The sequence below is a fragment of the Dromaius novaehollandiae genome, chromosome 20 (genome assembly GCF_036370855.1).
Source record: "Dromaius novaehollandiae isolate bDroNov1 chromosome 20, bDroNov1.hap1, whole genome shotgun sequence".
NCBI lineage: Eukaryota > Metazoa > Chordata > Aves > Casuariiformes > Dromaiidae > Dromaius > Dromaius novaehollandiae.
The window spans coordinates 13,160,574-13,183,648 of NC_088117.1; the positions used below are offsets into that span (position 1 = coordinate 13,160,574).

The 23,075-nt window shown below is 42.7% G+C and overlaps 1 protein-coding gene across 8 annotated transcripts in view; it reads left to right on the top strand.

Annotated features, from left to right (window-relative positions):
* The first annotated feature begins 200 nt into the window (after positions 1-200).
* NEK6 (NIMA related kinase 6) overlaps positions 201-23,075 on the top strand; it is a 79,458-nt gene continuing 56,583 nt past the window's right edge. For 2 of the 8 annotated variants that reach the window (XM_026100881.2, XM_026100883.2), the window contains exon 1: positions 210-357. The gene's annotated coding sequence lies outside the window, so the exon portion shown is untranslated. The other 6 variants (XM_064523962.1, XM_064523961.1, XM_064523963.1 and 3 more) reach the window with 4 other exon arrangements.

Here is a 23,075-nt window from a genome sequence, read left to right on the forward strand (position 1 = left end):
GCCACTGTTGCAACTAATTTCTGCCCCTGTCACCATCAGTCTGCATTAACCGCAGGGGCGGAAGGCACTAATCCCCGGGATCCTCAGTGAGAAACCGGAGGTTTAAATGAAAAAGGGGGAAGTCTGCGAGCGCGCAGCGCCGGGGCAGGACGCGGGCGCGGGGCCCCCGCAGCGCAGCGCAGCGCCGGGCAGCGCCGGGCAGGGCAGGGCAGGGCAGGGCAGGGCAGGCCGCGGGCCGGCGCGCCGGGGGGCGGGCGCTGCTCGCCCTGGTTTCCACGGGCTCGTTTTGCTTTTGCTGTGACTCATCTCGGGACATGGAAAAACCCGCAAGCTAAAACGGAAGTAGAATCGGCGCAGGTAAAGGCGCTGCCCGCCGCCGGGGTCGGCGCTCGGCGGCCCAGCTCGCTCGGGGCGCACTTAGCCACTTTTCCGCCGCGGCCTCAGCCCAGCGCGGCCGCGCAGGCTCCCGGGGCCGCGGAGGCCCAGGGCCGCGGGCGGCGGCAGCAGCGGCGGCGGCGGCGGCAGCGCCCGGCGCCGCCCCGGGGCCGTCCCGCGGCGCGCTCCCGAGCCGCCCGGCCTGCGTGGCAGCCGCGAGCGCGCGTGCCCGCGCGCGCCCCCGCCCCCCAGCCCCAGGACGGCCGGGCCGGTGAGTGGGGGGGCGGCGGGGCGCGCGCGGCGGGCCGGGGGCGCGCGGGCGGCGGGAGCGCGCGGCGAAGTTGTGTCCGGGACGCGGCGCCGCTCGCTCGCTCGCTCGCCGCGGGCTGTGGGGCCGCCGCCGGCTCGGGCGCCCGCGCTGCCCGCCCCGAGGGGCCGCGCCCGCACGGCCACGGGCGCTCCGCAGGTAAGGGGCCGCCCGCGCCGCGGCACGGCAGGTCCCGGCGGCCGCGCTCGCCCGGGGCCGGGGCCGGGGCCGGCGGGAGGGCCGCGGGCCTCGCCGGGGCGGGGGTGTGCCCGCGGCGGCTGCCGGCCGGGTGCTGCCCGCCGGCGCGGGCAGGCGGCAGCCGCGGCTGGGCCGCTTGGGCGGGCCGGGCCCTGCGCGGCCGGGGCGGGGGCGGCCCGGCCGCGCAGCGCCGCGCCGCACCGCACCGCACCGCACCTGGCTGCCCGCGGCCCGGTGCGTCGCGTCCCGGGCGGGCGGCGGCGGGAGGCGGCCCCGGGGCCGCGGGAGGCGCGCGGGCCCTGTCCCGAGCGGCGCCGCCTCGGCGGGTCCGGGGCCCCGCGGCGCCTCGTGGCCGCTCCTCTTCGCCGCGGTGCCGCGGCCAGCACGTGCCTGGGCAGAGGGAGCAGTAACCTGAAATGTCGTCAAAGTTGGGACAGACTGGGCTCTTACGCGGCTCCTTTCCGGAGAGGTGGTGTTATAGCCTTGTTTTAAGATTTCAGCAAAGTTAAAATACGGTGAAATAGGAATACTTGTGTAGTTTTGTGTGGCTTGGTGTCGTATGGTACTTTTTTCTTTTTTCTTCTCTTTTTTAACATCAGAAACAGTAGTGCGGCCAAACGCGCATGCCTTAGCTCAGTGGTTCCCATACGAGCTCCTTTTGCATGCCACTCTAAGTGACACTGCCGTAGGAAATAGGCCCATTATGTCCTTTCTATACGTTTTTCCTCATCTTTTCTATGAGATTCTTTGTGCTCTTCTGTTCTTGCGGCTCGTGACGGGAACTTTACAGTTCTTTGGGAGTCCCTAGGCTGTAGTTTGAGAACTTTTCTTTAGGTGTTTCTTATGTTTCCTCTCTTTTGTCTGCCGGCTCCTGGTGTCCTCCTGAACACTTTATGGGAGAGGAGCATACATACACTCAGAGTGCTTTATTTTCTCTTACCTTTAAAAAATAGGAAGTCTGAAATAAAACCAGCGCTTTAGGGATTACAGCATTGCTTTCTGGAGAGTAGATGCTGTTTGAGTTGAATTCCAAAATACCATTTTCTTCAACATGTTATTCACTCCAGAGTGTGATAGATTCTTGTTGGGAATAATGGTGGACTTGTGAGCTCCATCTGTTTGTCTGTTCACACACAATGTTTCTGCCAATGGTAATTGCCTATGGCATTGTTGCAGTACGAGTAATTTGATGGGAAATATTGTAACAATTAGAAGTCCGGTGATGCAAGTTCCTGACACATTATGAATGTCTTGCTGTCATTTCTGTGTCTCCTTTAAAAATTCATTTTTGTGAATCATTGTAAGCAACTGTTTAACTTGTGGCATTTATACCGTTTTCATATTTTGATACATCTCTTGACATTGAGTCAAAACTCTTTCCACTGTTGCTTTTCTCCTGTCGACATTCTCTGTGACATACTCTTTTAAGCAACAGGGGGGAAAAAAAAAAAGGAGAAAAGAAAAAGAGAGGAACTTGTCTTAGATGTGAATGTTGCTGCCCCATTCCCAATGGCTTTATGACTTGGACACTTAAAAAATGGGGGTTGGGAGGAGAGGAGCTGTTGTTATGGGGGAAAAGGAGCGTCTTCTGCGGGAAGTGAGATTTCTATACTGGCTGTGAGTGACTGTTGCAACCCCAAGAAGAACTTGTCGGAGCAGAATCAACCTTTTCCTTGCACGCAAAGCACTTCTGTTTGTTTTGTTTCCCTCCTACTTCTGGAATTCTGTTTCTTGACAAATGTGTGCTTTATGAGAGAGGAAGGACGCACAATTTGAATATGAGTTTTAATATATTTCTTCAAATTATTTAGTATTCATTTTGTGAGGGGAAAAACAAGTAAAGCTGAGTGAGTCAGACTTTAAACGCGTGCTGGGAACCTGACATGTTTTGTAGTACCTGCCTTTTATGATGCTACCCGAAAGTTTTATGTCAATATATAGTACTTATACATATATTGAATTATTGAGCCTATATTGACTCTCTTCATTGCTCCTAGTAATGGAGGCTATGCTACAGAAAATAGTGAGAAACCCTGAGATTTATCTCGCAGCGTGCTTTTTGACTTCATTCTGACCTAGCTGTTTGTCTGAAGGTCCCTTTAAATGGCTTTAAAAAGCTTTTTGCATGCTGAAAGATCTGTTAACAATTATTTACTTAGGGTAAAGTGAGTATTTTTTTGGTATGGAGATAGGAGCTGACATACCTGATTTTATGCGTTTCTGCTTTCGTAGCTGTAAAATGGGGATAGTTATTAACAAATTCACCTTATACACACCTTCAGAACGCTCTCTGTGTAGGAGATGAATTAGTGGACATACTTTACATCTCTTTCTACTTCTGTACAGCCAAATATATTTAAGCTCAAAGCTATGGAAAATACATGCTTAACAAACAACATGGCAATACAGACTAGACAGTAGGAACTGGAGCAGCCGGCAAGTGAGGCAGGCAGTAAAAATCAAATGTATTCATTCTAAATTTAAAGCAAGAAAACTGTCCGTATGTTGCTGGAAGAGAGGGGGAAGTACTAGATGAAGATGCCAAAAAATGAATGATAGAACTGGGCATCATTCTAACACCTAGGGCTTGATTTTGCTTTTTTCCTAAATGAAAGTCCAGCTGAGATACCCAGTGTTACAGAAAACAGGTTTAATAGCTGGACTTGTGTTTTTAACTTGTGTTCTTCTAATTCACTTTTCTTAGATGCTCTTCTTAGGGAAGAGAACATTCATGGCAAAAAAAAAAAAAAAAAAAAAAAAAGCAATAAAAATTGCTTTTATCTTTGGCTAATGAGAAAAATAAATAAATGGAACCTCATTTTAGAAATTCTTTAGTATTCTTAAGTATTCTTTAGTATTCTTGTAGTATTCTAATATTTAGTGTTATTAAAATTCAACACTTGCCTAGATGGAAAGCATCCATGATGCAATTATAGTTTTGAGCACAGAGTTAAGGGAGTCATGAATATCCATTCTTGCTCTGACACAAACTCCTGCATTTGTCTTGGAAAATGACCTAACCAGTCTTATTTTACCTTTTATGTAAACTATGGTGACTAATTCAGTATGCACCTATCCAGACACTCCGCTGGGTTGTTTGTAGGAAATTGTGCAGTATGTGTCTTTGTATCCAGGTCCAATGCAAGAATTCTCCGATGAGCAGTGACCACTGTTATGCGATGCCATCCATCCTATTACAGCGTGCTGAAGAAGAGGTGTAAGAGATGGATGCTGACTGTGAGAAACTGGTTTAAAATGCTGTTCTCAGGATGTGAAGACATTTGATTTGAAAAATACTTGCTACTAATGGCTTTCAACTTGTTTCTGGGCATTATGTTTCTGCTTGTGAAAACACTTACAGCTGCTTTCGGCAGTGAGTAGCTTCGTTATAATGTTTAGGATCTTAAAGGACAGAGTTCATGAAAAATGTTCCAATGTGTAATACGAATCGGATACAGTTAGAGGTGTCTGTGAAACAAGCTTATTTAGGGACAGTAGCAAGATTATATATATATTATATATACATATATATATATATATAAATAAATAGATTGTTGTATCTGTGTGTTTTTGAGGAGCAAGCCCAAGGGATTCTGTCCATTACTATCTAAACATGATAGGGTATGTAAGGTTTGTCTGAGTGAGGTGACATTATGTATCTACCCGCCAGCCTAAGACAGTTCTCTAGATTCAGTCAGCCACTTGTTTGATGTCCTAATGTCTGGAGACAAGTACTCTGGGAATGATCTAGGAATCTGATGTTACTGTATTTAAATTGCCTTTTCTTTCTGCTTCTCTATGCACCAAAAACATTCTTGCAATATTGAAAGCAAACACTAAATATTTATGCTACTGAAAAATAATTCATGTTTGTATTGATAATATTCATCACCAAAGGCCCTGAAAATAAGACTTTTGACGTGGAAATGGTGAGCCACTCTGCTATTGTGGTTAGAAGACAGGCATGGTGGTAGTGGAAATAAAAATGTTTAAGTACATCTGTGCATCACTAAGTTGAACACTTGAAAAAAGTGGCCTTTCCCAGTATAAAATCATATGAAAGTTAAAGGTTATCTAAAATGGACAAAATTAAAACTTTGTCCTTCTAAAGACTGAGGCCTTCAAAATAGTTTCTTCTGTTATTAAGTCCCATTAGCTCTAATGTGTTTATAATACTCAGCCTTTCTTCTGCAAAGTTTATACTACAAGCACACGCAAGTGTTTAGTTACTGCCTTGTGCTTTTCATCAGTAGATCTCTAAGTGCCTTAAAAGATAAGAATAGTTTATCTGAAAACGGAGGATAACAGAGTTAGGAAGGTTTGATATCTTTCAACATCACGCAGAGTGACTAGCTGGCTGAGCGGGTATAACAGCTTGATGCTACCGAAAGGGATAGTTTCTCTTAGTTTCTCTGTTTGCCTTGTGCCAGTGCTGGTGCTCATCTGACTTCTGGGGGGCTGGTTCACCAGAGTGAACTGATGTAAAACTAAGGGGGGGAAAAATGGCGTGGTTAAGCAAGGGAGTTGAACCAGTTTACCTTCTGCGCTGCTGAGAGGGCAATTGCTGTTTTCCCTAGCTATGCCTTCCCCTTTCCCCAGCGAGGAGTTGGTCCACAAAGGGATCAAAGGACGGGCGCAAAGGAGGGGTGAGGAGGTGCACAGGGGAGTTAGGCTCCGTCCTGTCAATGGCCACAGTTTGTTAGATGAGCTCAGCGCAGTCTCTTAGGAGGCTCAGCCTGAACGTGCTCGTGCCAGCGTGCTGGGAGGCGGTGCTGGGTCCGTTTTCCTGATTCAGTGATCTGGCCTGTATACATTGCTTGGGGCAGATGTTAGGATACATTTCCAGAATTCCTGTGACAGTTAGTATACTGTCTCTAGATATGAGAGCAAATTAAAAATGGTGAAGTGCGAGTCCAGTAAGTTATATAGATATATGATATAACATTTGCCTTTTAAAAATCACCATCTTTGAAGACATCCACACTGCAGAAAGTACAGACTGCTGGTGCCCCTTTTTAATACTATGGGCAGTTAACCTATCTTCTAGTATGTCGGATCCTGGTTCTTGAGCAGTGAGACATAGAGATGATGCATGAAGAAAGAGCAACACGTTGGATATCAGCATGGATCTACTAACACAAAGTGCAGCAGCCTCTGAAATAGGCTCCCCAAAGGAAGCGGTGGGATCCCCGCTGGTGTCGAGTTTAGGGCCAGACAAAGCAGCAGAGGATGCTCTTCGGGGAGCACGAGGCTGTCGGCAGAGGACATGTTGGGTGTGATGTGATAGGTCTCTTTCATTTCTAAATTCCATGGTTCACTTTCGATTTGCATCTGAAGTTAAAAGGAGAAAAAATGTTATCTAGGAGATAGGAGAAAAATGTGCTGAAACAGGTTATTTATTTATTTATAAGAACTTGCATGCAAAATCTATTTTAAAAGCTTAGCTTTTTCAGCATGTTGAGATTGCTGCACTATGTCTAAATTACATAGGAAATTAAGTCCTCCAAAATACTTGTTTGAAACTTTCTTAAAGGGTTTTTGTTTTGTTTTGAAGCCAAACTGGAAGCTGCTGTCTTTCATCAGCTGGAATGTGGGACGTGGGAATGGAGGGAGGTTCTGGGCGAGCTGTGACTAAGTGGGCAGGTCTAGAACTTGTAAGCTCAGTTTTATTTAAAAGGAGAAAACCATGGGGAGTTATTTTTAATAGTGGTTCAAATGTAGCAGTCCGTAAAGCTATCAAATCTCTATATGGATAGGTAGGTCTTTTTCTATCTTGGATTATTTTTATATGCATACTGGGTTGGATCAAGATTACTTCAGATTCTAACCTGGGCTAAGTATTTAAACTCTGCATATGTGAGAAGTCTCTTGAGTTGTATTCTTTTTAATACTTTTTAGAATGTTTCAGTAACAAACTCTTTCTGTTTTTTTTTTAATAAAAAAAATTGAAGTTTTATATTATTTAGCTTCCAGTGTTTAATCATATGATTTGATTTATTGCCTGGCATGGTGCAATAAATTAGACATTTAATTTTTAAATTGTACTGATGCTGAAAATTGTGTGCAAAGTGTTTACTTTAGCTTGGTGCTACTTTAAGTGTCTGCTATCATGGATTCCAGGCAGCGGGCAGCTGTCTGTCGCAGATGGGAGAGGAAAAAACTTCCCCTTAGCTTCTTGCTTCTAAAAAGGTTTCCATACAAAACCAGTAGTAACGTAATACAACCTTTTAGTCAAATTTGAGTTTCCTGTTACACGTTTAAGTGAACTGACAACAGACTATTTGAAACCAAATGGTGTAAGAGAATGCGACTCTAGGAATTTTATGCTCCAAAGCATTGTTGAAACTTCACAAATTTTAATTAACAAGTCAGAATGCATTATTTGTTTAAACTTCTGCTTTTTAAAAGAAGTAGTAGATTTAGAATTAGAGAATATAAGTTCTAATTAAAAAAAAAAAAAAAAAATCTTGCCCATATCAGGTTAGGACAGCGTAATCCTCCCCCAGAGCACAACTCCTGCTTCATTAGTGACATTGATGTAGTTGTATATCTGGATTTTTTTTTCCTCCAATGATTTGCAGATATTTTATGCATTACTTCTTTGGACTCAACTGCATGTTGTCAAAATAAGGTGGTATTGGCTGTCCTGCTTTTGTATTACACAACAAGATCAGATAACATGGAAGCTATCAAGGAAGCATGTAGCAAATCCACATTTTTAAAACAGTCAAAATGCAGTGAAGTTCCAAAAAGAGCAGATATGAAAGGCCTAAAATGGTCTTTGTTAAAATTGACTATTTTCTGCTAAGATCTCAAGATGACAGAGATGGAAAAATTATATTGTTGTTTTGAAAACGGGTTTAATGCACAGAACTCTATGAACTGACTTTCAGCTCAGAAGCTGTACTACCTGGATATGCTGTTTCAATTGTAAAATATAGTCAATAGTTATGATGTGCCTGAATGTGAGACGTAACTTTCACAAAATGCAGAAGATGGCAGGTTTATATATATATATATATAAAAAATAAAAAAGTTTCTGCAGTTAGAATAAAGTTTTTTCCGTTATGATTGTTTCCTCACTATCACATTTTTCCAGACTGTTGACTAATATGTTACAATCACTAGGCACTTCTTAAAATTTCTGTGTATTTTTGCTTTGAGTAACTTAGATCTTCAGTCCTGGCCTCCAGCCATTCATCTGAATATGTTTATCACATGACGACTCAAAATACCTCCTTGTCCTTGGGCAGGACGCTGGTGCCAAACGCAACGGGTTAATGCCCTGCCTTTTCAGGAAGGCAGTTGAGAATTCTCTGCCTTTTTATCAAATTATTGGATGGGTTTTGGTCCTAATTTCGGACAGTTCCCTTCTCTTGCTTTGCCCTGTGTCGGGCGCGTGGGCCCGCTCCCACGCCTGTGCTGGCAGGGCGGCCTGTGGCCGCGCTCCCTGGCAGGGCTGCTTGCGTAAGCTTAAACCACTTATAAACGAACCTAACCGAGGAGCCAAGTAAAGGGTAGTAAACCCGAGCGTGGTAATGTCAAAGGGCAGTGATTAGCCTTTGAGGAGGGGGCAGAAACACAGGGAGAGGGGAGTGCTAATGTTTTGCCCTGTCGCAGCTCTTCCCCGAGCGACGGGCTGTCCGCAGCCTCGCCGGTGCCCCCGGGATGCGCGGCTGGGCACGGCTGGGAGGCAGCTGCGGGACCTGACCTGGTGTTTCCCCATCGCCTCTCGGTGCAGCATCCCACCTTGCCGGCCGCAAGCGCGGCCTGGTGTCAGGCCCGGAGCAGAGCTGCCGAGGAGCAGGGGTGCTGGCAGGTGCCCGGGCGTTTTGGGGAAGCCGCCCGCTTTGCTGCGCTGCGTGGAAGTGAATCGCGTTCCCCCCACCTAGCGCGATGCTGCCCCAGGGGTCCACGCGAAGCAGAGGGGAGTCGGGCCCAGCGCCGAAGCTGCCTGAACAGGTGTTGCCGCACGCCTGCGGGAGGATTTGCAAGTCTTTCATTTTGCGGAGCTCGGTGACAGTTACCGTTCTCCAGTTACTTTTGTCATTTGGTCTTGGAGCTTTGAGAAGCCCACTTGTTCTGAGGCGGGAAGCATCCGTCCGCCTGTTGAAAACTCCCGGTGTACATGAAATGGAACTTTAAATCCACGCTGACAGGAAAAATTGGTGCTGAATGCTTCGGATTGCTCTCTTTGGGGGCCGGTGGGTGTGCAAATGTGTGAAGCGATGTGCTCGGGGTAGTGGAGCCGAGCAGCTTCATCCACGTTGCTGCTTCTCGGTGCCTGCTTCTCAATTGGCAGCTAGCTCCTGGCTCAAGTGGCACCGGAGAATATAAGTTGCAGTTTTTCTTCTTTCTTTAGAGCCAACTGTCCTCTTTCCTACTGGGCAGTAACTTTTTCCTTAACCTAGTGAATTTTAAACCATTGAATTGCAGGTCAAAATCGCTGTAGATGGTGCAGCTTGTGACCGACTGGGGAATGCTGACCTACAGGATGGATTGCAGCTTCACAGTAAATTCGATATGATTCCTTTGAGGGATTTAAATTGTAGCCTCTGTCCTGTTCTTACCCTCTTGGACACTTGTCTGCCCTCCTGAAAAGGAGCGCTTTTTGTCCGTGTTGCAGCCTTTTGTGTTTCTTGCATAAGAAACATTGTGAATGTCAAGACTGTCTTGGGGAGTTCCTGCTGGGTTCTGGTTCTCGGGGCACATACATGTCAGTATAGTGAGGAGGTAAGGAGAAAAGCTGTAGTTATTCAACGTTTCTTTTCCCCAAACAATAGGGACTTGGGCTAAAATAGACATTAACAAACATCCTTCCCTTCCTCTGCCGTTCCTGAGAGTGCTGCTTGCACCCTTGTGCTGACAGTATGTCATTAATTCTTCCATCAATGAGCTACACAAACTTAAATATCAAAAATGGGAAAGGATAAAAAATGTTAAACTAGAAGTAAAAAAGAAAAACCTGAAAAGTGTTTGTTTTTGTTTTTTTTTTAAGATATGAATATATTCCAAAGAAGCCAGTAAATCACAACTGCATGTGTCTGCATGTTACCCTTTAATCAGTTTGGAAATCTAAATGGTGACTTTCAGCTGTCACTATATTAAGAACCAGTGCCGCCTTTTGTGGCGGTCTGTATATACTAAAGTCAGTATTATGTAGTAAATATTCTTGCTGTGTTTTCATAATCATTCTACTTAGAGTAAGTGCTTCTTGGGTGGGTATTACAAATCTGTTAATCTTTATGGTATTTATAGGGTAATTTTTAACTCTCTTGAGCTCCTTACTTCCTTGCAGGTCAGTTACCCCATTTATAACAGTATGTCAGTTGTAAGAGCTTTACTGTCCAAGGGTAAACAGTGTTGGGTACAGTTCTTTACCTGTGTTTGCTCTTGAGTTTTGATATATTAAGGTATGCCCTAACTTTCTCTGTGAATTATTTATTGGAATTTCTTTTTGTCTACCCGGTTAGTTCTTTAAAGTGACTGTGATGACTTATTTTTAATTATTGTGCTTCCTAACTAATGCAGGGAGAGGGGAAAACTTGCAGTAATTCTATCTCTGAAGAAAAGACTGTTAATCAAGTTGCAACTACTTAAGTCAAAATTGCTGCAAATAGTGTATAACTTTTTCGGTTGTCTATTGATATAACTGATTACTAAGCCTTAAAGCAAAAAGCAATGTTTAAACAACAGAGAACGCTCTTCCTGGTGCAGGATAAATTTGTAATGCCGGTAGATCATATTTCACTACAAACAAGCTTAGGATCCCATGTCAAGCTTTTATTATGTTTGTGATCACACAGCTAACTAGGGGAGGGTTGGGATTCCAGGGTCCTGTAGTGGAGAGGGATGGCTGGTTCAATTTTGTTACGATTTTACCCCAATTGTCAATTTTAACTTAAAGCGAAAATCTCTTCTGACTCCATAGGGTTTCAGAAGGTCTATAAAAAGAGAGAATTAGGTCATTGCCCTGCACTGGAATTCTTTCTTCTTGAAGTTGCCCTTCCCTCACTCTTCTTGCTGCCATCAGTGTTACCACAGCAGTGTGGTCTGCTGGGCTGCTGATTCCTTGTGGAGCAAAGAGGTGTGCGCTTTTATTGCTGGGGCCTTTTACCTGTTGAGAGTAAATTATTGTGGGGTTATAGAGTGGACAAAGAGGCAAGTGTAGGCAAAAAAATCCTTGGTGACACGGAGAGCCCAGGTTCTGGGAACATCCCTGGTTGTGCTAGAGCTCATGCTGTCACTAGCTCTTGAAGAAGTAGCATGGTAGGAAATTTTCTGGAACGTATAGCATAGGTGAGGCCAGAGAGGCTATGTATTCTAGTATTGCATTCTCTTTCTTTCGTTGTCTGCGAATTCTGAAATGTAATCTACTGGGTTTTCCTCTTTTATGCTTTTCTGCTGTATATTTGTAAGATGAAGCTTCTGCTGCAAAAGCAGGTTTCAGCATCTGTGATGACTCTTTGAGGATCTAATAAGTCCCCCAAGGAGCTAGTGTTCTAGTTACACTTTTCTTTCTTCCCGAAGGTAAACCATGATTCATTCTCATGGACAAGCAGCCCTTGTAGCCCTTCTGGTATAACATACTATACTCCTGCCTCTTAATACCGTGCTTATTGTTTTCAAAGATTCAGCCAGTTTTTTTGGAGTATATTGTATTTTGTGTGGTGTTGCCTTATAATTGTTTCTTCATAAAAAAACCCTCAATATTCTGTTTGCATATGGATTAGAAAAATGTCAAAGGGGTAATGAAAGAAATGAGGACTTTATTTTCAGAGTGGATAGATCGAATATTCACTGCTTCAGCATCATTCACTCCATCTGTAACAAGGCCAACGATAAAAAATATTTCTGCACTTCTTAGACCATGCTCTCTTTTCCCTTCCTCCCCTAGTCATGTTATTTGCACCAGATAAACCTTTTGGAGTATTTGGAGTTTTGCTGGGTTCTACATTTTCTTAAAACAGTGACAGCCTTGTATGGGAACTTTGTGCTGAGGATCGATGACAGATCGGCAGCCCAGGGGACGAAGTCTTCCATCCCGTGTAGCGTGACCATAGCACAAAGTCCTGGAGGTTCCTCCCTGCCATTTATCAGCTTTATTTTAGGGTTTCTGGGATTGGCAGCAGAAGCTGTTAGTGTCTTTCCTGTGACTTGTGAGAGAGAAGCTGGTCAGCTAGAAGAGCTGAAGTGAAAGGGAAACCTGGGCTAGCAGGAGATGCGATGGTTTTGGTGTTTTGTGTGTGTGTGTTTAAACAAACTCGTCGCATGTGTTTCCATGTAGTGCTTTAAAGGGGGTGAAGTTTGAAATGAATCACTAATCATCTAATCTTATCAGACTTGGCCAAAATAATGTGTTATCTTTGTTATTGTTCAGCTGAAATTGGAACAGCTGAATGCTACCTTGCTCATTTTGTCTGCAGCATAAATGGCACTAATGAGTTTGTGAAAAGCAGTCAGATGATGTGAGAAATGTATTTTTTTCTTAGGAGAGTGCCTATAATTTGTTACACAGGACCATATTTAAATTTGTATCTGCTGTTGAATCATCGGTAGTGGCAGTAGCCGGGACAGCTTTTGTTCCTGCAGTCAGGATGTGGCATTAATTCCATTCCCGACTGGGTTGTCCGAAGTTTTGTTTCCTTCATGCTGTTGCAGCAGTGTGAAAATACTGGTGGTTGCAGGTATGTTGCTGTGTGTTTTGTGGAAAGCATGTCACACGTGTTCTGCCATCGGCTCACTGTCAGCTTACCAGTAGGCTTTTGACTTGGTTTGCACTGTAGATTCTCCAGGGAGTGAATCGTCATCATCGTGCAGTGTAACATGGTGGACTTGGGGTCACTAGAAGCTATAATGAAGCAACCCTACTTGTCACTTTCCATGTTTTAAAGGTTGGGTTTGACCTGTAAAAGTGAATGTCGTAGTCCTGCCTCTGCTTTCTCTCTGCAGTGAGTTAGTGCTTCTGGGACTTCGGATTATCTCTTAACTTTGGTTTGGTCCGAAATAGTTGGAAGTATGTAAGAATTCCCTCCCAAGATTCCCCACATTCTTTCTCTTCCTGAAGTGTATCTACACGCTTTTTAAACAAGTACTGTTCTGGCCACAAATGTGTTTTTTAACTTCATTGCTTTATAAAATTGTCTTGCAAGTCCTGTATTGCAGGGCTGAGAAATAGCTTGTCTGTGAGGCTGTACTGAATAGGTGCTTGAAAAGCTGGCAGGTCAACTTAGTATCAAGTAAATTAGAAAATCCTATAACATTAGGAGCAATAAGAACAAAAACAAGCTTTTCTTTGCTGCCATATATATAGTCTAGTAGAGCTTGAGTTTCATGCTGAAATTTTGACTTATGTGAAACTACCCAAGAGAAGTATATTTTTGGAAAACCATTTCTGTAATTTGTTGACTTCTATTTGGATTTACTGCAAAACAAAATTTTAGCTTAAAGGTAAGGTTTCTGACTCTGTGACTTCGTGACATGTAGCTGTTAAGTACTAGCCATGAGCAGCAGCACTGGATTGCAGGTGATCATTAGGTGATCGTTCATCTTCTACACACATAGGCTTTGATATTGTACTTGTGAAACAGCTTTGCAGTCTCTGCTCTGTCTTTTCAGAAACCCCGTGAAGCAGGTCTCCTCGTTGCGTGGCACTGCCGCTCCAAAAGCCGCACTTTGTTGAAGGTCCTCTACGTAATCTCGCCTACCTCCCCCACGGACAAGTTGCTTTGTCTCCATTCCGCATTTGAATCCAAAATACTGGGGCGCATATACCACGACAGCAGTGTGGTCGTTGGCAGCAGGAGGCTTCCAAAAAATTTGTGTTGGGTGTTTTATGGATGTAGCAAGTGTACAAGAGTAGCTGATACGTGAGGAAAGTTGGTTCAAGAAAAGCACAGGGTCATGTCATGTCATATCAGAGCAGTGATTTGCTAGAACGCAGACCTCTTGTAGGACAAGAGTTTGATTATAAACTGCATACGGTGAGAGCTAGCAGCAAAATCACGGGATGGAATTGGCATAAGGTTTGATGCTAATTCTTCAAGACATGAGCAAATTTGAAATTCATTGAGTTTTTTGCTTGCTATTGCTTAGTAATAAAGGCAAGGTTGATGTTAAAATATGTACATGAACATAATTTTTAAAACGTACAAGCTTATATCTAAAATTTTAGGCTAAGCAGTGTTAATTAGTATAGAAAATGTAATAAAGGTGTTGGATGTTATATAGAAAGGAATATCTGGAAGTATTAGTGATGCAATCATGAGAGAGTGTCAACAGATGGGGTGTTTAATTCTGTTAATATATCACTTTATATAGGGGAATATGTGTGCTCTGGAAAATGAAAAAGGAAAGTCTGGGTGGCACACCTGGATTTTCATGTTTTTGGGTGACAGGCTGCTTTTTGGAGAGAGAAGCTCCTCCCCTCTCTGTCCCCCGCTACCTGTCAGGAACCGTAGCTGCAAGTCCACGGTAGGGAGAAAGGAGGGGAATCATTACAAAACTTGTAATGGAAATTTTGGATAAACAGGCAGAACTTTAACCAACTGGTGGATGTTGCAAATTCATTAATAAACGTTTTCTGCTTGCTCTAATATCTTATTTTTCTTATGTATATTCCTCCTTTCCACACACTTACTTTTTTAAAACAAGTTGTTATACAGCTGTTGGCTGTAGTGTGGGAACCCTGTCAACTTGCGGGAATTTGTACTATCAAAACAGCTTTATTGTTTTTATAGAAACCTTGCCCACACACTTCTTTTGCTTTCCAAGCATCTATAAATCCCTACAGGATCCTGCTGACATCACTGTGGTGATCCACATATTTATTTTGTGATACTGTCCGGTGGTTAGAGCGGAGTAAGGAATCAGGACAGACATGTTTCGTTCCCATGTTTGACTCCATCGGGGACTGTGGTCGGCTTGTTTTTAGTTCTCTTGTTCGCTCATCACCTGTAACATCTGTGGGGTAATATCAGCCACTCGGCAGTGCGCGAAAACGCTGGTATCTGTAAAGCTCTTTGTGCGCTGTTGTAAATGTAAAGGTTTGTGCTTAATAAGTGGGCTCATCTGAGGGATATTTCAGGACGTGCTGCACAGCTTGATTTGAACCAGACAGGATGTCTGATACGGCGTAATTCTTTCCTGCAGCCTAAAAAGAGTTCCGTTTCGCCCGTTTATGCAGCAAAAGAGTTTTGGCTCCATTGTGCAGTCTCCCTTGTCAGTTCCTGAACCCAGTTACTTTCCAAATATCTGTTGGTCATTAACTAATCAATTAGCTGATGAAGAGCCAATAATTATTACAATGTTTTCTTCCACGTGCATAACTGAAAGTCGGTAATTTTGTATTCTTTCATACTAGCCAAGCTGATGGGTCCATAGTCCCTGATTTGTTACTATACTTCCAGCATTGCAGCAAACTTCTTTTTCTATAAGGCTTTTGTAAATATTTCTTTCACTAGAAATTCTTGCAACAAAATAGCTTGGTCCATTGGGGATCTCTAATCTCAAAAGCAAATAGAAAATCCAACCCTTGCCTGGATACTTAATACTGCAGTTTAAGTTATTTCCAACTAATTTGTTATATGGCTATTTATTTATATTTTTCTACTAGCTCTTTAATCTACTTTAGTCAGTTTTGTTTTAAGTTAGCTTAATTTGTGCCATTGCTGTCACTGCTCTTTAATTTTTATCCTTCTCCTTTTGCATTTGCGTTTGCCAGGCTGCTTGCTGTTCCACTGGTTGGGGGTAGCTGTGCATGTGTTTTGCTGGATTTGTAGATTTTTCATGCTTTGGGGAAATAGATTACATTATCAGTAAGTACATATATCCATACAAAATTACTTCTGTTGATGAGTAGTAGTGTTTTATTCACAGGTATTAACAAGCTTTCATCATAATTTGCATCGATGTTAATAAACCATATTGTAGTTTATTTTGAAATACTGTAAATATTTATGATTTCTTTTTGAAACTTTCTCATTTATGCAAGTATCTGACAGTAAGCAGTTGCCTGTGAATGCTGATGAACTAGTCCTTGGCAGATATTTTGAGGTGTGTTCTACTAGAAAAACTGATCATTGAAGATGGTTGGAAAATTACATTTTAGTTGACTGTTTGTGGATTACTGAATGCCAAATCTCATTCTGTGCCTCGGATGGACTTTTCTCTTTCTTTCTTTTAGTTGTGTTAGCACTTTCACCCCAAATACTTCTCATCGTGGCTTTCACTCACAGATATCTTGTGGTAGATGGAACCAATGCTGCATTTTAAAAACATAATGTAAAGGGATTTTCAAAGGTCTGTTAATTCTTGGTTCCATGCTCTCTGACACTGGTGCTTTCTTGTCTTAAAGGCCATTTAATATCTGCAAAATAACTGAAAGATTGAGCTCAATTTTAGGGGAAGAAAAGACCAAGGCAGGGCAAGTTATCTCCACTCTGCTGATGTCTCGTGCGCCTGTGGTGAGAAACTTCTCAGGCTCTGAACAGTATGTTGCTGCAGGCAGCAATGTCCGAAAGTCGCCTCGTGGTGGGTATACAGCGGAGATTCCTTGGACGAGAAACTGGAAGTGAAACTGTGGGGATGTTGTCTTGGTAAGCACAGCCCAGCTTTCCTGGCTCTCCTGCACGTGAATTTCTGCGCTAACAGACATGGCGTGGGATTAATCCGAGATCCGGGCAGCGACTTGGCAGCCAGCGGAGGTTGGGAAGGAAATGCAGGGTGGGCAGCACGGGAGATATTTGTTTGTGTGAGCAAGCTTATCGGTTCAGTAATCTGCTGATACTACTCAGTCTACGCTTCAACATTGAAGCTTATTAGAATAATAGAAAATTGTTACATATGGGGCAGAATATAGCAGCGAATGTGACTTGTCTGTTCTGGAGGACTTGTACGTTTAGTTCCAGTTTGCGCTGGAGGCTGGTTCCTGGTTGCTCCTCAGAACATTCTGTGCAGGCCTCTCTGTAGGGAAAAAATTGGACCCAATTTAAATAGACAGTCTTGTGAATCCTGAAGGAATTTGGGCATTTAGCCCAGGAAAGGGAGAGTTCTCTGCAAGAACTTCATTAACCCTGTCTGTCATCAAAATAAGTAATAAAAGTAGCTATACAGACTTTATAAAGAGCAGATTTTTTGTTTGTTTCACCCTGTAGCCCTGATCTGCAAGGCATGGGCAAATTCCGTATGCTAATTCCTTATCCTTTCCGGAAAACTGTGCCCGTGTGGGAAAGGAGACGGAGCTGCTTTGTTGCAGCAGCGTGCAACTGTGCACGGGAAGTCGGGGCAGCGTTAGCTTTTAAAAACTGGTGCTGTTAGATCCAGATGCTTGGGAAAACTGATTATCAATCTTTTTTATCGTATAGATAAGATATTTTATAGCAATATAAGATAATACAGTCCTTAGCATATTTTGAGGAGAAAAAAAATACAAGCATGTTTGTAACAGCTATTTTAGTAAGTAGAAAAATGTTGATTCTTCTTACAGAGAGCAGCATTTCTGCTTCCGTTTGGCTATTACTTGCAAGACCCAGCTGCTGTGAAAGCTGTTCTTGCCATGTTAGCATCTGGCTGCTTGGGAAGTTCTGCACAGGGTTTTATGAGGTGGCTTTGAAGTTGCCTTCGGATTTGAATCATATGATTCTTTACATTTGCTAGGTTGCATAATTCTTAGCATCATTTCCCCTTGCTCTTGATTATGAAAAATGTAAATAGTTCAAGCTGTTGTTCTGACATTTTTGAAGTTGAGTGAGCGTATATATCCTCCTCCTTCCCTTTTCCCTGCATTGGAGACAAATGTTGGCTGTTAATCCTTTCCAACATTCATAGTAATGGATCCAGAGAATAACCGCATGAACAGAGTGGTTGGAGCAGGCTTCCTGGATTTTATGTCCGTCTGACATGGACTTTCTCTTTTATTTTGGCACACCTAAGCTTGCCTTAGACATGTAAGAAATTATGACAATATTTCAGAATTATTTTTGTGAGGCTGATGTGTCAAGTATTTGGAAGAGTGTTAATTGAAAGATATTTATCACTGCTAACTGTCGGTGTTTCTAATCTTGTATATATATTCTTGCGCAAAAATGTGTTTGGATTTAATATCATACATTTATTAAATCTTCTGAGAAGAGATAAGGTATTTGGGCTTAACAGTTAAAATGTTCAGATTTGGGAGCGTAGAAGCAGACTTGCTCAGAAGCTCTTGTGCTCTGGATGTTACTTCTGTCTTGTCTCCTGAAGCCAAGGCTCGATGGCGTAGGACGGTCTGCTTGCTCCCGCTCTTGATTGGGACTGCTAGTTGCAAGAGGTGTCTCTCTCGAAATGAGCCAAGAAGGTTGTTTGGGTTCTTACTTGTGTGTGATAGAAACTTGTTATTTTAGAGATTGGCCGAGATCAGGTGTTCTCGTCATAGCTTGGGAATGATTAGTCTTTCCCACTACTTGATTTTGGCTCTTCTTTTTTTCAAGAGCTCTCAAGTTGTTGGTTGAGAGTGGGACCTGTTTTAATTTCACGTGTGTAGCCTGTCAGTTTGCTCGCAATGCAGGAGGTTTGCTTGCTTCCGCGCGCTTGGGCGAGCGACCGTCCCGTGCTGCAGGAGGACGGTGACACAGCCGGTGGGACAGTGAAGTCGACGGTGCTGGCACAGACAGTGCGTGTTTCGTAGCTCCATGTGATGCTGCTTATTTCAGTTATGGTTTAATGGTGTGAAAATGTCTGCAGTTTGTGTGACAGTATATGTTACGAATACATTTCCAGCCTATATTTAATCTTTCATCAGAAATGAATGAATTCTGAGAAGGATAACAGAAATGTTCTTACATAATTTGGCTTCAGGCTTGAAAGCTTTATTGCATTACAAATTAAAAGGTAAGCGTGCTGTTGCATGCTTAGTAGTCAATATGGTAAAATTCCAGGTAGATTTAATATGTGGGTTTTTTTAACATGTGTTTATCTTTAATGCCAGTAGTGGCCTGAGAGGTCTGCCTCTGATATTTCAAAGGATATAAAAATGGATATAATGAATACCTTTAAAAGGCTCAAAATTGCACCTAGAAAAACATAATTATGATATGTTGGCATCTTACTTTGTCTGAAACATACATAAGTGAAAACTAGTTGGGGAAAAATTGCAAGCTGCTGTTGCTGTGCTGTGTTTCCAGTATAATCTCTCTTCAGAGGAGCTGTTGTTGCTTTAAATGTAGCTGACAGCTATCAATACTCAATTTTAGATGCGAATATGTATTTGATACTTATCTGCATCTTAAATATTTATGTACACAGTTTGGGTATGTGTGGTGTTCCAGTAGGAAATTCAGTGCAGTGAAATAAGAGATAGGAATCGTCCTCTTAGGCTGGTGAAAAGCAACATTTATCTCATTGTCACATTGATTACTTAGTCATGACTATAAATCACCAAGCACTCTTGGCCCCGGGCCTAGGACTGTTTAATAGGAGCCACGTGAAACCATCCTGTAATGAATGGCTCGAGCTACATAGCATTTAAAGCATTTTCAGGAGACTTTTAAAAGCAATTATATCTTTTGATTTGGGACCAATTTTTAGGAAGCCGATTTTACAACATAGAAAGTATGAACTTACTCAGATTAAATCCTTCCTCCAAACACTTGTCACACACTACAAAGAGAGTAGATAGCTTTCAAGAAAATAGTGTTTGACGAGGCTACAAGGAACAATAAAAAGGGAAAAAATAATTATTGTTTAAGAGCTGTTGGTGTGTTTGGAGCCGTGCAGGACAACCTATAGACCTCTTCTGCTTAAGAACAGCCTAAATTAGCCAGTGCTGTTGCATGGAGGAGATTAAGCATGAAGAAAAACAGGATGGGAATAATGAGTGACTTTTGAACCCAAAGTAAGGTAATGACTACCTTACTGGGTGGTGGTGAGAGCTGATGAAAGTCATTGGTGTATGCAACATTTTATCAAATTTATTGTATAAACTGAAGTAACATCTTGAGACATAGTGCTGCAGCGGAGGAGGGGAGAGTCCGGTGGCAGACCTGGCTCTCTCGAAGTTGCTTGGCTGGAGGTGAGAGGTGTTGCCCCCAAACTAGAACACAGAATATTTGAAAAAATAATCTCGTTTGCTAAAAATGGGAATGTGGACCTGGACTGGCTGCAGAGGGTGATTTCGGAAAGAGTCGGAAGTTTGACATAGATATTTAATTGTTGGCAGGAAGCTTTTTTTGTTTTATTGACATCTCGAGTGAGACTTCTGAATAGCTTTAAATTTGTTGACTTAATGTCACTTTGCTTCTAGGTATGGAACAGCAAATTACAATGGCTGTCACTGCATTTGTTTAATGAATATCAGTTGTTGACATAACACTACGAAAAAGCTTTAGGGGTTTTCAGCCATTTTACTGAAACAGTCTCAGCTAATGGATTGTGGTGGCTTCAAGAAGCCTGCGCTCTATTCCTGGCTGTTGAAACTCTAGTAAAGTCTGCACAAAATCTTAACACAACCCCGTCTGCACCTGCTTTCGGCATAAATTATTCCAACACTCAAAAACGGAACGTGTGACTAAAATACTAAAAAGATGTCAGTTCTGTTTTTTTTTCTAGTCAGTGGTCTGTAGGCTTTCTCGTTGCATACATCCTCATCTTTTTTAGGGGACTAAAAATTTCAGATACAGTTTTTGCTGAGGGCTGTGACTCGGTTTCTGCATTTTGGTTGGGCAGCAGGTACTTGGGAAATTATGAATATATAAATATGTTTTTGTATTTTCATACTGTGAGATCATTTCCATAATCTGGTGTGTATTTAACTTCTATTAATATGAGTTACTTAAGGCTGGATGAGGATAAACTTCTGAAGGGCTTCAAAAATACCAATTTGCTAGCTGAAGTTTAAGAAAAGGTTGAGTTAAAAACACAATGGGGAGTGTCCTTAGTGCTTAAAAATATTGTTAAAGAAAATTTTACTTTGAAACACAATTATTGTTTACAGTGGAGGATTCAGCACGTTTCCTAAGGCGCTTTCCTGCCAGACCAGCTCCTCTCCTCGAGGACGGGTGGCCCCGGCGGTGGTGGCTGGGCCGCTTCGGGGGGGGGGGGGGGGGTGCGGGGTGCGGGTTCAAGCACCAGCCCTGCCTTTGCCCTCCCTGGCAGGTGCGAGCAGGCCGTTGCCTGCCGTTGGTGGCCCGTGCTGTTGTTACGTTTAGCCTCAGAAGAGCCCGTTTCACCTGTTTGCACAGCAAAATATTTTTGGCTTTGTCGTTCAGTCTCTCTTGTCGGTTCCTGAACTCGGTCAGTTCCCCACTGCGTAAAGCTTCCCTGATCTGAAAGCCTGGGAAAGAAGATTTCTGCTGGTTTTTCTGTGTCTTTTAGAGATTATGTCATCGAGGACAAATAAAATTAAATTAGATAATGTATTAGCTCTTTGGTCATGGATGGTATTACTAAAACTAACAAAGTTGTGTAATAGGGAACTCTTAAGGTATTGTTTTGGAGAGTCTGTTCGTACTTCCGTATTCTGTGTTTTCCTGGGCTTTGCAGGTGTAGGTAATTCATGCTATGTTACATTTTCAGATATATATATATAAATATATGTAGTAGATATATATATAAATATATGTAGTTAATTTCTTTGTAATGTTAAGCCTAAGGTTTTGAAACTGTTGTTTGGTAATGTATCTGCACTTCATATCTAAAAACTTTTGCTCGCATTCCCACACTGCGATCTGGAGCTGTTAGTAAGAAAAAGGCTACAGTCCTTTCTCCGCAGGGCTTGTGTTCTTTCTAATCAGCCCTATCACCGTATATTCCAGCCAGCTGTACCGTTTGCAGGCAAGTCTGACCTTACTCTCTTTGAGCCATTTTTAACTAAATTGCAGTCTTTAACTCAGCTGCTGCAGCATTCTCTCCCGTATCCTGCACTTCAGTGGCGTTCCTTACGTTTTTTCCTTTAACATTCATATTTATAGTTCTTCAGTGTTGGCAGGTGTGTATTTCACATTAACATGAGGGGGTTTTTGGATGTTAAACTGCTATTTGCTTATGGTAATTTCCAGTCATCGTAAGGTGACTGTTGAGAGAGATGAGCAGAGAGGGAAAAAATTGCCAAGCATTCACAGTAAATACTCTCTGCTTTTGGAAACACTGTCAGAAGTTTAATTGTTAGGTTCAAGTAAGTTTGTCATGTGCTAGACAGAATCAGTCTGCTGTAATGAACCGGTTATGCACTTCCAGCAGCAAAAAGGGAGAGTGAGAAAGCAAGGGACGCTCAGGATTTCCTGTCACCTTGTACTGCAGAAGGAATGGGGTAGGCTTTTTAACCTAGCCTGTAATTAGGTTTTGCATGGAAGCATATATTACGGTGCCTGCTTTGCCAAAGCTCTTCAGTGTGATGGATGAGATTTAAAGGTTGATCTGACTAAATTGCAATGAGAATACTAACGACAAAGATATTTCTGTTGTGAAATATTCCTACCAGACATCATAGCTGTGACATAAATGCTGTAAGATAATGGACAATAAAAGTCACTCGAAAATAATACTCTCCTAGGATTGGACTGCCTTCCCCACAACACGTACCCTGAACTAGAGCAATAATGTAATCATAAGCCAAGATCATCATTTAAATATATAGGTAATCTCATATAGTATCCTGACAGATTTATTTTATGAGAAAGCAAGAGAGAGAATATTATTGGGCAGCAGAGAGGAAGAAAGTGTTACTGGTGTGGTTGTGGTTATTTTGTAAAATAGTTTGCATTGCTGGGTTCTTTGGGGAGCCTGCAGTAAATAACGTGCTTATCACTCGCCAGAGACCGGGGAACCTTGACTCCGGCTTGCAAAGTATCTGCTTTGCGTATCAACAGCTGACCTAGGAACCCGCTTGGTTTATGTGCAGTGGCAGTTTTTATTCTCAGTTAATCTCAATTCTTTGTACATATTACAGAGGTGGAAATTTGGACAGTAGTTTAAGTAACATACTTCACTGTGTTTAAACAACTCGTGGATTTCTGGAAGTATATGAGATTCCTGGTTTTTTGTTTTCTTTCACACCAGCTACTCTTGCCCAAATAGAGCTGCTCAACTCCCACTTCATGGGGATGTGGGAGGGGGAGGATATGAAAGGGACATAGTAATTGAGAAGAAAAGCATTTATAAGGAAATGCATCTTGTGCATGTTTTTAACACTTTGCACTATTATATCACATTATATTTGAGG